This window comes from Stegodyphus dumicola, chromosome 10 (genome assembly GCF_044657685.1).
Source record: "Stegodyphus dumicola isolate Sdum_Otavi_A_Nest chromosome 10, ASM4465768v1".
In the NCBI taxonomy this organism is placed as follows: Eukaryota; Metazoa; Arthropoda; class Arachnida; order Araneae; family Eresidae; genus Stegodyphus; species Stegodyphus dumicola.
Window position 1 is genome coordinate 177,426,317 of NC_140777.1, and position 14,605 is coordinate 177,440,921.

Below are 14,605 nucleotides of genomic sequence, written 5' to 3' on the forward strand. Positions count from 1 at the left end.
GATAAAATTCAATAGTGAAGAATAGATAGACAAGACATTCTTAGACAAGATATTCTACATCCAGCTATGGCAAAAATACCTGGGAAATGACAACAAGGCTTTGTCCTTGAAATCATCACCAAAATGTTGTATTGAAAAAGTGAAATTTGTTTTGAAAATCTAGGATATTTAACGGCATTCAGTTTTATTTATTGCTGTCCACAATAAAAGCGCTATTTTACTTTGAAGACAGGTCACGTTATATAGTGTACCATGTATATCATTCTAAAAGGTAAACTAAAAGGCAAAAGCAAAAATTCTAACACTGTCTAAAAACGAAACATTTTCATGGTGTTTGTTAGCCAGTGTTTCGCGAATCAACCCGCAATTTTGCAGTTTGATAGTTAATATGTTTGTCTATTCCTTAACTGTTGAGCATTTCGAATTCCAGTGCTTCGATGGATATCTAAAAAACTAAGTAAGCAATGCTGCTGAAAATTCGTAAATTCGGAGTGAAACTAATCCAAAACATGGTGAAAAAGTATTTAAATAATAACATCCTTTACAGTATGGAATAAGATTTTTAATTATTCTATGATTTGATCGAGAGGGGATTTTGTAAACAATTTGACAACAGTCGTGAGCCAACATGAATAGTTAAAGGTTTTGGGATTTAAGTGATCGACAGACGATAGTCGTAAAAACTACGAAAAATTCTAAGTATATTTTAATATATCTCGGAAACTTTAAGTTCCGAGAAAAATGTTAGGTAACACGGCTAGTAACGAATAAAAATATAAAAGAAAGAACAAAATTTAACTAATCTTACTTTCTGACAGAAAGACAAAACCTTTGAAGACAAAAACTAACGAAATTTTCACTAATAATTCTATTACCTAAACAAGTAATAAAATGCATGTAATATACTCATACATGTAATAGAAAATTTTCAACAAGAACACAATTTATGCATTCAGTTTTTAACAAAGAATTCACACCAGCAAATAACAATGATTAAATAGAAATCAATTCAACTTGCCTTTTCCTATGTATAAAAATTGTGATACTTGAAAGTATAAGTTTCGAATCAAGTATTGAGTTCCACGTTTAGATATAGTAAATTTCCCCAACTATTACAAAATATTAATAGATTTATTAATATAAGTTATGTCAAACTTATATTAATAATCTATTAAAGAAACGGCTTTCTTTAAATCAGTATCACCAACGAGTGATAATGAAACTTTTAACCTTAACTTCGCTTTATTGTTATTCGCAATTATCTCTGATAATGATCTAATTTTGTTTTTGGTGAGTTTTCTTCACCTTTAAGAATATTAATTTTAGGTCGAAAGTAAAATTCAACTAAAATGTATTAGCATTAAGCTCTAGGTTACGAAATTTAAAATAAACAGAAATATAGCGCAGGCCCTCCAGAAATTTACCGCAGAATAATCCGAAATTGTTCACTACTACAGAATACTTCTTTTTACGTAATATCTAACTATAAGTAAGGTCCTATCTTTGAGAAACTAAGTTCAAATCATTTACCGTTATTTTAAAAGTTTTCAGTTACATAACGTAGGCAAAGTTTATAATTTATTAAAGTTTTTCTAAGGGCAAGGTATCAACAACAAAATTTTTAATAGCAGAATCACATTAGCAGCAAATAGCGATGATAAATCGTGCTTCCAATGGGTATCCAATCTTCTCAATTCTGATACTTAAATAATTCTTAATGCTGATTTTCATTTTCTGGAAAGCATAACCATTATTTACCAGTGTTGTAAACAAATAAAGCAAGCAAAGCAGAAGCAAAAAAAAAAAAAAAAAAAAAAAAAAAAAAAAAGTGCAAATTTATTTTAGTGTATTTATTTTATTTAAAATTCACCTTTTTTTTGCTTGTACACGGAAAATACATATCTGGTTTGCAGAATTTATTTTATTTTATTTTATTTTATTATTATTATTTTTTAATTTTTATTTTGGCTATGGCTCCATTCAGTCCAGATGAGTGAAGTTCGTATAGAATGCTCAAGCAAAAGCGCAAAGTAAATTAATTTTCATTTCTAATATTAACTCAAAAATGAAGATATTTAATAACACTCAAAAATATCCTACGGTGGCATTTTTACAAATTTATACATACTGAACACGAACATGATAATTAAAATCGTTTATTCGCTCAAGTTTTAAATATTTACGGGAAAGTATCTTATAAACGACCTCATACTGTGGCTACGACTTCGTAAAATTTACTCTTGGTTCAAATATTAACTTTACTGTAATTTCTTTTGTAAATCATGTAAAGATGTCACATAATTTTCTCTCTTATTTCAAAATTCTGTAGGAAATTGCGGAATTGAAAATGTTAATTAAATGCTGAACTAATTGTAAAATCAATTTTAATAATATGGCGATTTGGCGACCGTGTTTGACGCCATTTGGAGATTTAAATTTTTATAAATCGAAGAACTGTAACTAATTTTCCAATTTCATTGTCATTTTCATGTTAAACTCCACAAATTTCATAAATATTTAACTTTAAAGATTTTGCATAAAAACTAAAATTTGTTGATCAGTAAAATTAAGTATAATTATTATATTTAGTTAACTCAATAACTAGATTTATACCTGCAAGGAATATGCGAAATTTTTTCTCCTGTTTAAAATTCATAGAGACAGAACGACAAGTTGTGATGCGAGGTAATGGTTTTTCAATAAAAATAAATATCTATAATAAAAAAAATTTGATGCGCTAAGCATAAGTATTTTAAAAAATATTTTAGATAATATTTTACTAATTATTATTAACATTAAATGATAATAAATCAAATATCAAACTTTTTTTTAAATCTATCATACAGTAGATTCTATTAAGATTTAATGCAGAGGAAGTTGACTTAAAAAATATTTTGTTGAGATGTGATGCGGAGAACTGCTGAAGAATATAAAAGATTTTAAATAGAGATTTTAATTTCACATCATATCTAAATGTCCTTTCATAGTAATATTCCAGAAAATTTGAGTCTCGGAAATTTTCAGGAACTGTAACAATGTTTTTTTTAATGTGATTAATCTCAGAAAGAATATCTTAATTCGATTTCATATTCTTTATATAACATTTATTTAGACTGCATCTGGTTTAGAATATTATAAATTCCATTCAATGCGTAAAAAATTTTGTATATGAACAGCATGTTTTTCTTTCAAAAAATTGAAATTTATTACCCCAAAGGGCTATTAATTTTGTTTAGGCATTTTGCGTCGATTCACTTTCTGCGTTGATTCATTTTTCAAACTGTTGCCACCCAATCTTACAGCCCTGGATTATATTGAAAGAAATTAAATAATCAAGAATCTGCATAAATGTATGTATATTTCCCACACTGAGATAAAACAAAGTTACCTAGGGCCGTCACATTTTGAATAACGTAATCCTCCACCGAATATGAGCATCTGGAAGCCCGAATTTGTTTTATTATCTATTTCATATTTTGTCAGACATTAAATGATTTTTTGATTAACAGACTCAACAATTTCAAAGCGAGGAATGGCAACACTGCACGGGAAAAAGAAAACATTTTTATCTCCAGCACGCGAGACTGTGTATCGAAAATTCTAAAGATTAGCTCATTTAAAAATTATTTTGCGATATTGCTATTGAATTGAATTTTATGGTTTAATTACGAAGATCATAATATTTAATAAATAAATGTAATACGAAAAACGTTAAAAAAAACGCCCGTTTGGGCGTAATGTAAAATGTGAAAGCTTTGGATTTTTTTATTAATAAATTAACTGTTTCATGTGAATTAGAAAAGTATTCATTATCGGATTTTCCTCTAGTTTATTTTAATCTGCTTGACACCTAAAAAACGGCTACGCACTGAACAAAAATAGTTGTGGACGAAGTAGGAATATTACAACGCTCTGTAAAATGTAACTGAACGGTATAAAAATATATAGTGAAGAGTGTATTGCTAGGATCATCTTGAGTATTTCGTGTATTCATGTTCTGCTATGAGCTATGTGCATGCAAGAATATGAATCTTTTTGCAACTTCATCAAAACTGCTGTGTGATTGTTTAGAAAACACAGTGAAAAATCTCTGCATATTTTGCAAGCGCAAAGCTTACAGAGAAAGATAGTCTCCATTCTTATTTGAACAAAGCGGTAACATCAAAATTCCTCTTAGGTATTTTTGGTTTGAAACGTTAAAATCCATGAAGACGGAACAAACAATGTATTACAACAAGATCTATTACAAAAGTTGTCCACATACTTTTTTCCCATCACTTTATATATAAATATACCTTGTTATATATGTGATGATAGATATGATTTTGAATTCTTACGCAGTTTGTTCTTTCTAAAATATTTAATTAATAAGTGTTTACAGATTAATTTACGCCAAGATAAAACAATTATAATGGAAAACGTGATTAAGTTGGGTAATTTTGTACTTTATAAGGTATTCCTTCCGCCGCCTTAGCATGCCTTCGTGGTGTAGTGGTCAGCACACTCGACGCGTATTCCAGAGGTCCGTGGTTCGAGTCTCGGCGAGGGCATTGCTCATTTTTCATCTCTCTTGTTTCGAAATAACCTCATGTCTATACAGCTTAAAAATACTAATACTTATGCTAAAGCTGCTAAGTAAGAAAATAAGAATTCATTTATTAGATCAGTTTTTGAATTACCTCCTAGGATCCTAGGAAAAGAAAATAAAGTAGGAAAATTAATAAAAACTGAACTTTAATGCTAGTATAGTAAAACATTTTATTAGTATTGTCTATTTGTCAAAAGCAAGTAAAAATGTATGTATATGTGTGTGTGTGTAATTAAAGAAAAGAGAACAAACTAAAAAAGACCTTTGTGGTCAAGAACTTTGCGCATTGAGCTTCAAAATTTAGAAAACAACTTAAAAGAAAATTCTTAGTACTTACGCTAAAAAGTAGCTTAGATACTGTGGTTCCTGTGACAATTTTAACATAAGTAAAATAAGTGTATATATATATATATATATATATATATATATATATGTAAGAAAAATAAAGAATATGTAAAAGATTAAATTTTCGGAGAAAATTAATTCCCTTCTGTATCCTAAAAATAGTAATCTCTGTTTGCACTGCGTCATTTCTAGAAAAATCTATATCATATGATTCTTACATAATTCTGATGATGTAAATGAAACTAAAACTGAAACAGTCAATAGTAATTTTACGGTAATATTAACCATGCAATCAAAATGGATTGAGAACCCAAACTAACTCAGTCTGAATTAAGATTTCACTCTGAAACATAACGCACTTGCTTTCAACGCTTTGGCCTATCTGGACTGCTGTCTGTCTGCTGCTGCTTTCTTGCTACAAAGTTATCAAAAATGTAAACTTTTTCGAATAGGCACAATAAATGTGCCAACTTGTTTGTGGCCACAACATGTTTACTGAAATAAAAGTTAAATTAAATATACCTTGATTGAAAAATTTCTTATTCCTTGTGGATCGGCGTTTCAGTATTCTATGGCATCAAAATTCTAGCTGTTCATTGCGGATACAACCGCCTGCATTCTACTATAGAATCTATTACTTTAAAACAAAATGGCTACCTCAAAATTAACAATTCTAGATTTGGTGATCTCCCCCTAAATTCATCTGTTCTCCCAAATTCTAGATCTTTCTATGGTATGTAACTCTACTGGAAAAGGACAACTAAAACTAATATTAACCAATCACAGATTAGTTCTACTTATACCTCAGACTTGGTATAAATACGCTTGGCACAAAAAACTACGTCATTCTTCTTTCCTTCACTGCTGCTCTGTCAACATCGACATATCTTTTTAAAAGCCAATGTACATAGAAATTTATCGTATTTAATTATGATTGAATTAGTGTCTGTCCAAGTAATTGGATATGTGTGAAAATAAGGACCGGTGATTTGTCGAAATTCACTTTTGTTGCCTTCATCTATATGCCTTAACCACGGCCATGACGGACATCGAAAGCTGTTAAGAGTTTCGGCTCTCAACTGTCAAAATCATTACATATATATATGAAACGGAACTTCTAATTTTAATTGACAATAGCTCCTCTTATTCTGCATTTTAATTTGGTCATTTCCCTTCTTGTTCTAAAAATAGTAACTATTTATAGTATATCAATTTAAACTTCGTTATTCCAAAATTAATCTGGATCATATCATCATACGTAACATATAGCCAATATGAATATCTTTTGTCCAATCATATACCGAGATACCTTTTGATTCTTCTATACTTTTTCTGAATTTATACTTGACTTTTCCACTTTGCTTTGGTCTTATAATGCGGATAATTGCTGTCTATCGACCCTTATTTGAAAAATGTAAGCTTCCAAAAAGTGTAGAGTGCCTATTACAACCCTTAGGATGTGCAACTATGAATATGTGCGTCACAGAACTCGTTGTTCAGCAGTAAATTACGTCTTTCCTTTAGGCCATGTCTTTGTCACAAAAGAATGAAGCAACATTTTTACTTCATTCTTTTGTGTTTGCATAACATGAAAACTATTTTTTTTTAAACTTGGTTATTGTCAATCTTTCTGTTGGAAAAAAACTATAATTAAAAATACTACTGTAATAAATTTATGAATGTTTCTATAAATATTCTATACCATACTGTGAATTAAAGGGAGTAAAGAATTGTATTCACGCACATATTTAAAATTTTTTCAGACAATTTTGTAAGTGACAGCGGAGAAATTTCTCAAAAATTACCTAGAGCATGTACTCAAATAAGTATATTTAATAGACATTTTATTTTGTCACTTAGATTTTAGCCCATTTAATTCCTTATGCCTTGATAAATGTAAATGATAAAAATTAAATATTATTCAATATTTTTATGCTAACATATCTAAATTTTTTCTAATTCTAACATATCTAAATCTAAAATTTTAACATAATAGCGGGCTGCGGCCAAAAAGTTTTGTTCAAAGAAAATGCATACATCCATAAGAAGAAAATCAGTTCATTCTTTTCAAGCAACAACCAATTAGTAAATAATTTTTTTGTTGCCAAACCAAGCAACAAAAAGTTTTGACACTTCAGGTTACTACGTTACAACTTTTTCTCAATATCAATAAAAGAATTAACGTGTCAATAACATATGGTGTCAATTATCCTATCCTGAAACAAAAAAAAAAAAAAGTTGCCAACAGCAGCTATTTATTTCAAATGCTAACATTAACGAAAATTTTTTGACATACAATGGCGTTTACATGAAATCGGGAAGTTTCTTCAGTTTCAGAATATGACCTTATATAATTATAATATATTTAATGTTTGACAATGCTATTTTTATTTCATATTTTGTAAAACACAAAAATTTTTCATCAACAAACTCTATGATTTGAAAGCGATCAGTGGCAACATTTCGAAATAAACCAAACTTTTATCTCCAGCTAGCGAGACTGTTGCCACTTGGAAAAATGAGTGCGAAAATTAGCGCTTAAAGTTTTTAATTAATATTTTGGCTAATTAAAGTCGTACGAAGATGGAAATAGTCGAAATGGCTTCCGACGAATTTTTAGAATGGGGAGTAATGTATTTGATGTTTAGCAATGCAATTTTTATTTCACCGTAAAACTTCGAAAATTTTTATTAACAAACTCTAGGATTTGAAAGGGAGCAGTGGCAACAACTTTCGAAATAAAGCAGATTTTCCTCTCCAGCTTAGGAGACTGTTGCCGCTCGTAAAAATGAGGGCGAAAATGATCGTTTTTATGATTTTTTAATTAATATCTCTGCTTTTTTTGGAAAAATGTGGACGTCGACCTTTTCCAGCACCCAGAAAAGAATTGTAGAAAGTTTGGTGACGATAGCTATAGTAGTGGCTGAGTTACTAGCGAACAAACAAACACAGACATTATTCTTTATGTATATAGATAATATGCTTAGCAACTATTTCTGACACTTTAAGTGATGTTCTGCTAAATAGATTTATTTGTACTACTTTTCAAAATTTGGATGTCGAACGTAGTCGTATACCTTAATTTATTTTACGTTATTTATTTATTCATTTATTTTGTTTTAATCGCTTAAAAACGCGTTTGATGAGCAAATGCACGGAATATTTTGCTGAATCAATACTAGACAGAAGATAATTAATTCGTCTGAAACAAAATACATGTTTATTAAGTAGAAATATCGATTTATCATATCACTTTTCAGTATTATATGGGCTGGAACAGAAATTATTTAATTCGAGAGCACTCAAGCAATTATTGCTTCAGAAACCATTTGGAGTTATTTTCCGTCTGTAAATAGATATCTAAAAATAAAAATAAAAAGGCTAACACGTATTTAAAATCTCGCTGTTTGATAAGCAAAGAAGCATTTATTCTTATGCAACCAAGCGAATCGAGAGAAAAATAAATAAAAAAGGAATAATTACTACACAGCAAAAGCACCTTCCTTACCAGCAAGCAATGCGAAAGACACAGATCTCCCGGACCTTTTTGTTTTGGTCTCCCGTTTCCATGGTTACTTGCACAGCCAATTCCGCTTTCGGTTCGAATGGTTTTTCACACACATATCATGCATGCGCACATAGATGCATGCATGCTGATTTCTAACCTGCCTACCTTACGCTTTTCCTGTCCGAAATATCATGAATAACAGATGACTGAGGGAAGGGACTGCAAAGGGAGAGAAGCAGTCCCAAAAACAAAAAGAGAGAAAAAATAACCTTCTAATCAGTTCACTTGTCAAAAACATAATTTATTTGAGCAATAAGCCGCAGCATGTTGAAAGTAACTGCTACGGAGCTGGCCTCCAAAGCAGACGACCGGTACTAGTTTATAATTGTACGTGAGTAGGTTTTCGGTCTACCGAAACTGGCAACTGCTCTGAAAGTTTAATTTAATGGCGGACGAGCAGAGAATGCTGAGGGCATTGTAAATGAGAAAATCCTCGAGGTCGGAATGAAAATAGTGTATTAAAGAAACATTTTATGGCGTGTTAGCCTGTCAGATAAGGTGCTGTGAGCTGAATGGCAACGCAGGCCGCTCCGAAATTTGGACAGACGGACCTGGAGACGGTGGAACACGTCTTTCGGCACTTTTCTCCACTTCGTTTGTCACATCGGCCTTGCCTAATGCGTTGGAGTTTGGGAGCGAAGAGAAAGGTGTTGATGCTTTGACAACTGACACTTGGCGGGAATGTCAAAGGGTTCTTCGTAGCTCACACGAACCTGGAAAAATCACTTTCCACAGATGCTGCACGACATTTCATAAAAAATATAAATGATCTATGTGCTGTAGCTCACTATTTTACGTTTCTTGACTGATTAAAAATTAAAGAGGATGATATTAATTTATTCATTCATTACCTTCGAAATTACAGCTCGTATGAATCCAAAGAAATAATAGAATAAGTCATAAATTCTGTGCAGCAGAAGCGACAATCTATTCGCAGTACAGATGTAAAAAAAAATGTGCACCTTTATTTTTAATTGAACAATTATAGTTAGACGGAGGACAAAAATTTCAAAATCCCAAAATAAAACACATTTCGAAAATTATTGAAAAAGAAGATAAAAATCCCACGATTAAACACATTTCGAAATTAATGAGAAAAGCGTTTATATTCATAAACCTAAAAATGTATTAATTCGTAAACTTTAGATTTCATTTTTGAAAAGCTCACCAGAGGCCGAGCCGTAAAGTCGCTGAAAACTGGTAGTTCGGTCCGAGGTTCTAATCCCGCGAACGGGCTGGCTACATGGGCGTTTTGGTGGTTTTCCCCATGCGTAAAGTGTATACGAGTCAGTTTCCCTTAGAAAGACCTACACGAAGGCATCCCTCCCCTTAGGCAGATAGCCCTCGTGTGCTTTGCCATAATTAAATACACCATTTTTGAAAAATAGAGGTTATAATGATGAAAATAAAAGCAAACTACAGCATTTTCTTTTATTAGCATTGTGAGTTAATTGCAGATCCGGACACTGATAGGAGGATTTCAGTATATAGAAAATTACTGAGATGGTGTTGATGACTGTGTTTATTTAAAATTAAAAAAATAATAATAAATAAATAAAAAAAAATCTTAAACCATAAAATTCAGTTCAACAGCAATATAAGGAAATAATTTTAAAAGGAGATCTTTAGAATTTCCGATAGATTTATCTCGCTCGCTGGAGATAAAAATGTTTTTTCTGTACAACGTTGCCATGGCTCGCTTTTTAATCCTTGAGTTTGTTAATGAAAAATTCGTTAAAGTTTTACAAAATATGAAATCGGTAATAAAACAAATTCCAAATTTCAAATTTGGGAATTTGGACTTCCACATGCCCACATTCGCAGTAGGATTACGTTATTCAAATTTTGATGGCTCTAGGGACCGTTGTTTTATGACAATGCGAGAAACATACATACATTTATGCAGAATCTTCATTATTTAATTTCTTTAAATATAATACAGGGAGATAATATTGTGTGGCAATAATTTGAAAAGTGAAACAACGCTTCTAGTGAATCAACGCAAAATGCCAAAAGGAAATTAATTGTCCTTCTGGGCTAATTACCCCTTTGGACTAACAATAATTCTACAGACTTCAAGGGTATCTGAATTAGCTCATTGAAAAAGTGTTGCAATAAGCGGTGTATAGTATTCCGACCATTATGGCTTAAAGTTGCTTATTTATATTACATTTTGCCAAACATTCTGCTGGTTTACCGATAAACAAATTGGCAAACATAAGTCTTTTCTACCCATTAGTTTTACAGAAGACATATATCTTTCTGCATGCCCTTACTCGAATATAAGAAGCTTTGTGGTTGGTGAAAAATGTTACGTATATTTTGAGAACAGACTAGTTTCTTTTCAAAAAGGGTTACTCCTGATAAAGGAACACCAATAAGACTTTTACAAAAGTGTTTTTACTCGGAAAGAACGTTAGCCCGAATGGGCAGTTTAGTTAGGCCCGGGTTCGTATCCAGGATAAAAGATAGATGTTTGGAAATGTACAGTGTCCCTGCGGAATGGACATGCGGTACTCAAAATATCTGCGGCACGACAAAATATCTGCGACTCAAAATATCATGTGACGAGCCGAAAGTCCTCTCGAGAGGTTGTAGTGGTAGGAGAAGAGGAGTAAGAGACCTGTAGATCCGTTCCCTCTGGGTGCTTTTTCGCAAAATTCTGGGGGGGGGGGTGCGAAACACCTAAATTCGGGCTGTCACCTATATGGTGATCAAAGACATATCAAGATCACCTATATGGTGATCAAGGTTGCCAAAACAGGAGCATTTGATTCCATGCCGCGATGAATGTCTTGAACTTTAGTTGACTTTTGTCGGGCAAGTGCGATTGGTAGGAAGAACAATAGCAACACATTTGCCTCTTTGGGTAGCATAACAACAGAGGGGAAAAGAGAGAAGACTTTAAAAAATATTTAAATAAATTTTGTCGTTTAGAATTTAACCAATTAAATTAAACATGACTGTTTATCCGACTATAACTATTTATCCGACTTTTTAAAAAGTTTTCTATTGCATTCAAATACCTTCTCTTTCCCTTTCACCTTTTCCACCGTGTTCACACTCGAAAGAAATTATGAATGATCTCCCAGCCGGAAACTTAAAAAAGGGAGGCGTGCTTAAGAGCATTAATAAGGATATCCTCACCCTCCCCAGTGCCTCCTTCCCCCGAAACAATGGACAAATTCCTCACGTGAGTGTCCGGATCACCGCGGGAGGCTCCGAATTTTGGCAGGATTTTCAATAATTCATGAAGTTACTGCAGCTCCAGGTAGCGAAATTCTAGCCCAAAGGCAAGAACTGCCTTTCTGCGTAACACATGTGATTTATGAATCCGGATGCGTTGCATTTAAATTTAGTTGAAGCGATGCATCATACTGGCGGACATAGCTTGTACAAAGTTGAAAACAAAATTCCCGCTCCACAAGATATCATTTACACGTGAAACTTCATAGATCTAAAAAAATTTCTGCACATGAAAAAATTCTTGCATATTAAAGGCGATTGCTGACGAACGTGACTTCAGATTTCATGATAGAATTATAATTATAAAAGTTCTGGAACTCTTCAGTAGGAGGAGTAAAATACTTCTCTAATTTCTATTCAACCATTCTTAGTGGCTTTCAAGGACAATTATCTAATGGTTCGCCTGTGTCAAAAGTTCTTATCATCGCTTCGAAATTAATATTAATTTAATACCTGCCCTAACATTGTTGCCGAAAATAATACGATGGCTCTAACACCAGATGTCCATTTGCATTTTTAATCGGTTTGTATTATATATACTCCAGACTATCAATCTCTACTATAGTAACCTAATAATTATTTATGATAGTAAAGGTCTTTAAAATAATATTTTTAAAGAATAAGTATTTTTCTAAAATATTAAGAAAGGCATATTAAGTGATTTTAAAAATGGATCATTATATGTAGGCAGTTTTCTGTTTAGAAACTGACACCTCCTTTTTCAAACCTTTCTTTGCCAAAACGACAAGTCTTAACTCAAATGTTTTATTGCCATTTTGCCAAACAAATTATCATCTAAGTTTTCTCCCTCCAAAACATGCATTTCCATCCACACTGGTATCACTTTCAAATCTACTCTTCCATTATGTTTTCATCAATGATCTTACAAACTTATTGTAGACAATCCATTCACTCAACCACTTGTTTACCAATCTGATACCAATCTTCCTTCTTCAAATTCATTGCAGTAATTTCCGTTTCTTTGTTTTACTTTGCACTTTGCCCTTTAATCCTCGTTACATATCGTTTTGAATCTTTGCAATTCTTTTTTCATATTGAACCATGCATTTCTGAATTTATACTCATAAACTGCTTGTTTTAACTGCAATTGCATTTTTTTTTTTTTAAGTATAAGTTAACGTCTGCTACTTGGTAGTTTTGTTTTCGTGCAAAAATGTCTCTATTAAAGAAGCAGTGGATGAAATTCTATGTTTGTCTTATTTCCGAAGAACATTATTCGCATCTAGTTATTAAAAAACGCTGTAAAAGCTATGTTTTTTAATCTAAAACTACGATGGGTAATGTTGTCAACAAACAAAGGTAAAAAAAGTCAAAATCTACCTTCAAATAGAAACATTGTTCCAAATACGAATCCAAGGAAAAAACAGAATGTTCCGAATGTTGCAAAAGTAGGACCTGTAATGTTAAAAGAAAATCCGCCGAGTCAAAAGACAGTTGAAAAATCATTAAAATGTTCAATGTCAACTGTAAACAAAGCGATTAATGCTGTTTTGAATCTCAAAAAGGCGAAAAAACATAATGTGCACCTTCTTTCTCCACGACATATCGCCGAATGGAGAACGCGATGCAGAATTCTTTATGAGAAACATTTATTCAGATAAAAATGGAAAAGTGCTATCACAATAGACGAGTCTTGGAGGTACTTAAATGACTCAGTAAAAAGAGATCCATTTATTATCATCGAAGAGGAAGAAAAAAAATCTTAAAACATGGTTCAAGGAATCTAAAGAAAGTTTTTTTAAGGAATTCATGATTGTTACTCTTTTTATCATATAACAGAAAACTAAAAATAAAGAGAATGGAGAAAAATGCTAACTCCACATATTATCAGAAATATATCTGATACCCAATTTTCAAATATGACATACATTCGCTTTACACATAGTATTATCAATCAGTAGAATTGCTTCAAGACAAAGCATTATGCCGTTTATTTCAAATGGAGCATATCTCTAATAGAATAAAAATATCTTTTAGCTTAGTTTTATGTATGCATCCTTACTTTATAAGGTATTTTCTTCCTCCTTTCCGCATGCCTTCGTGGTTTAATTCAAAGCACACTCAGAGTCCACCAGCGGCCGAGCGGTAAAGTCGCTGAACACTGGTAGTTCAGACCTGGTTTCGATACCAGGCTAACGGGCTGACTGCATGCGTGTTTACGCGGTCCGATGTGTAACGTGTATACGAGCCAGTTTTCCTTGGAAAGTCCTCCATGAAGGCATCCCTCCCCTTATGCAGATAGCCCTAGTGTGTTTTGCCGTAATCTCAATAAATCAAGTTAAATCAAAGCCTACTCAACGTGTATTTGAGAGGTACAGGGTTTGAGGCCCGCGAGGGTACTGCATATTTTTCACGTCAAGTACTCCAAAATAACCTTATGACAGTACAATTTGAAGCTCAGCAAGTAAGCATAATCCAGCTCAATGAATTGGATTTATTTTCGAACGCGTAACTTAAGCTTATAAGGTATTTCTCCCGCCTTCCTTGCGTGCCTTCGTGGTGTAGTGGTTCTGCACGCTGGGCCTGTATTCCAGAGGTCCGTGGTTCGATTCCCGGCGAAGGCAATTGCTCATTTTTCATCTTGCATGTTTCCCAAAAAAATACCTACTGTCTCTACAATGGCGCCCGAACTAAAAGGGTGTTGGATGAGGATTCTCCGCACCCAGGTTTGGCGATTGGGTCCCCTAAAAACCTCAGTCGCCCTTTAAAAAGGGGAGTATATAAAGTATTTCTCCCGCCTTCCTAGCGTGCCTTCGTGATGCGGTGGTTCTGCACGCTGGGCCGGTATCCAGAGGTCCGTGGTTCGATTCCCGGCGAAGGCGGTTGCTAATTTTTCA

The 14,605-nt window shown here is 32.7% G+C and overlaps 1 long non-coding RNA gene and 1 other non-coding gene across 2 annotated transcripts in view; one reads left to right on the top strand and one right to left on the bottom strand.

The window, feature by feature from the left end:
• LOC118183012 (uncharacterized) overlaps positions 1-8,682 on the bottom strand; it is a 31,311-nt gene extending 22,629 nt beyond the window's left edge. The window contains exon 1 of the long non-coding RNA XR_004757161.2: positions 8,442-8,682. This is a non-coding gene — a long non-coding RNA (uncharacterized LOC118183012). The remainder of the gene's footprint in view (positions 1-8,441) is intronic.
• Positions 8,683-14,258: 5,576 nt separating this feature from the next.
• TRNAT-UGU (transfer RNA threonine (anticodon UGU)) lies at positions 14,259-14,332 on the top strand. The gene has a single exon. It is a non-coding gene; the product is annotated as a tRNA-Thr (tRNA).
• The last annotated feature ends 273 nt before the right edge of the window (positions 14,333-14,605 follow it).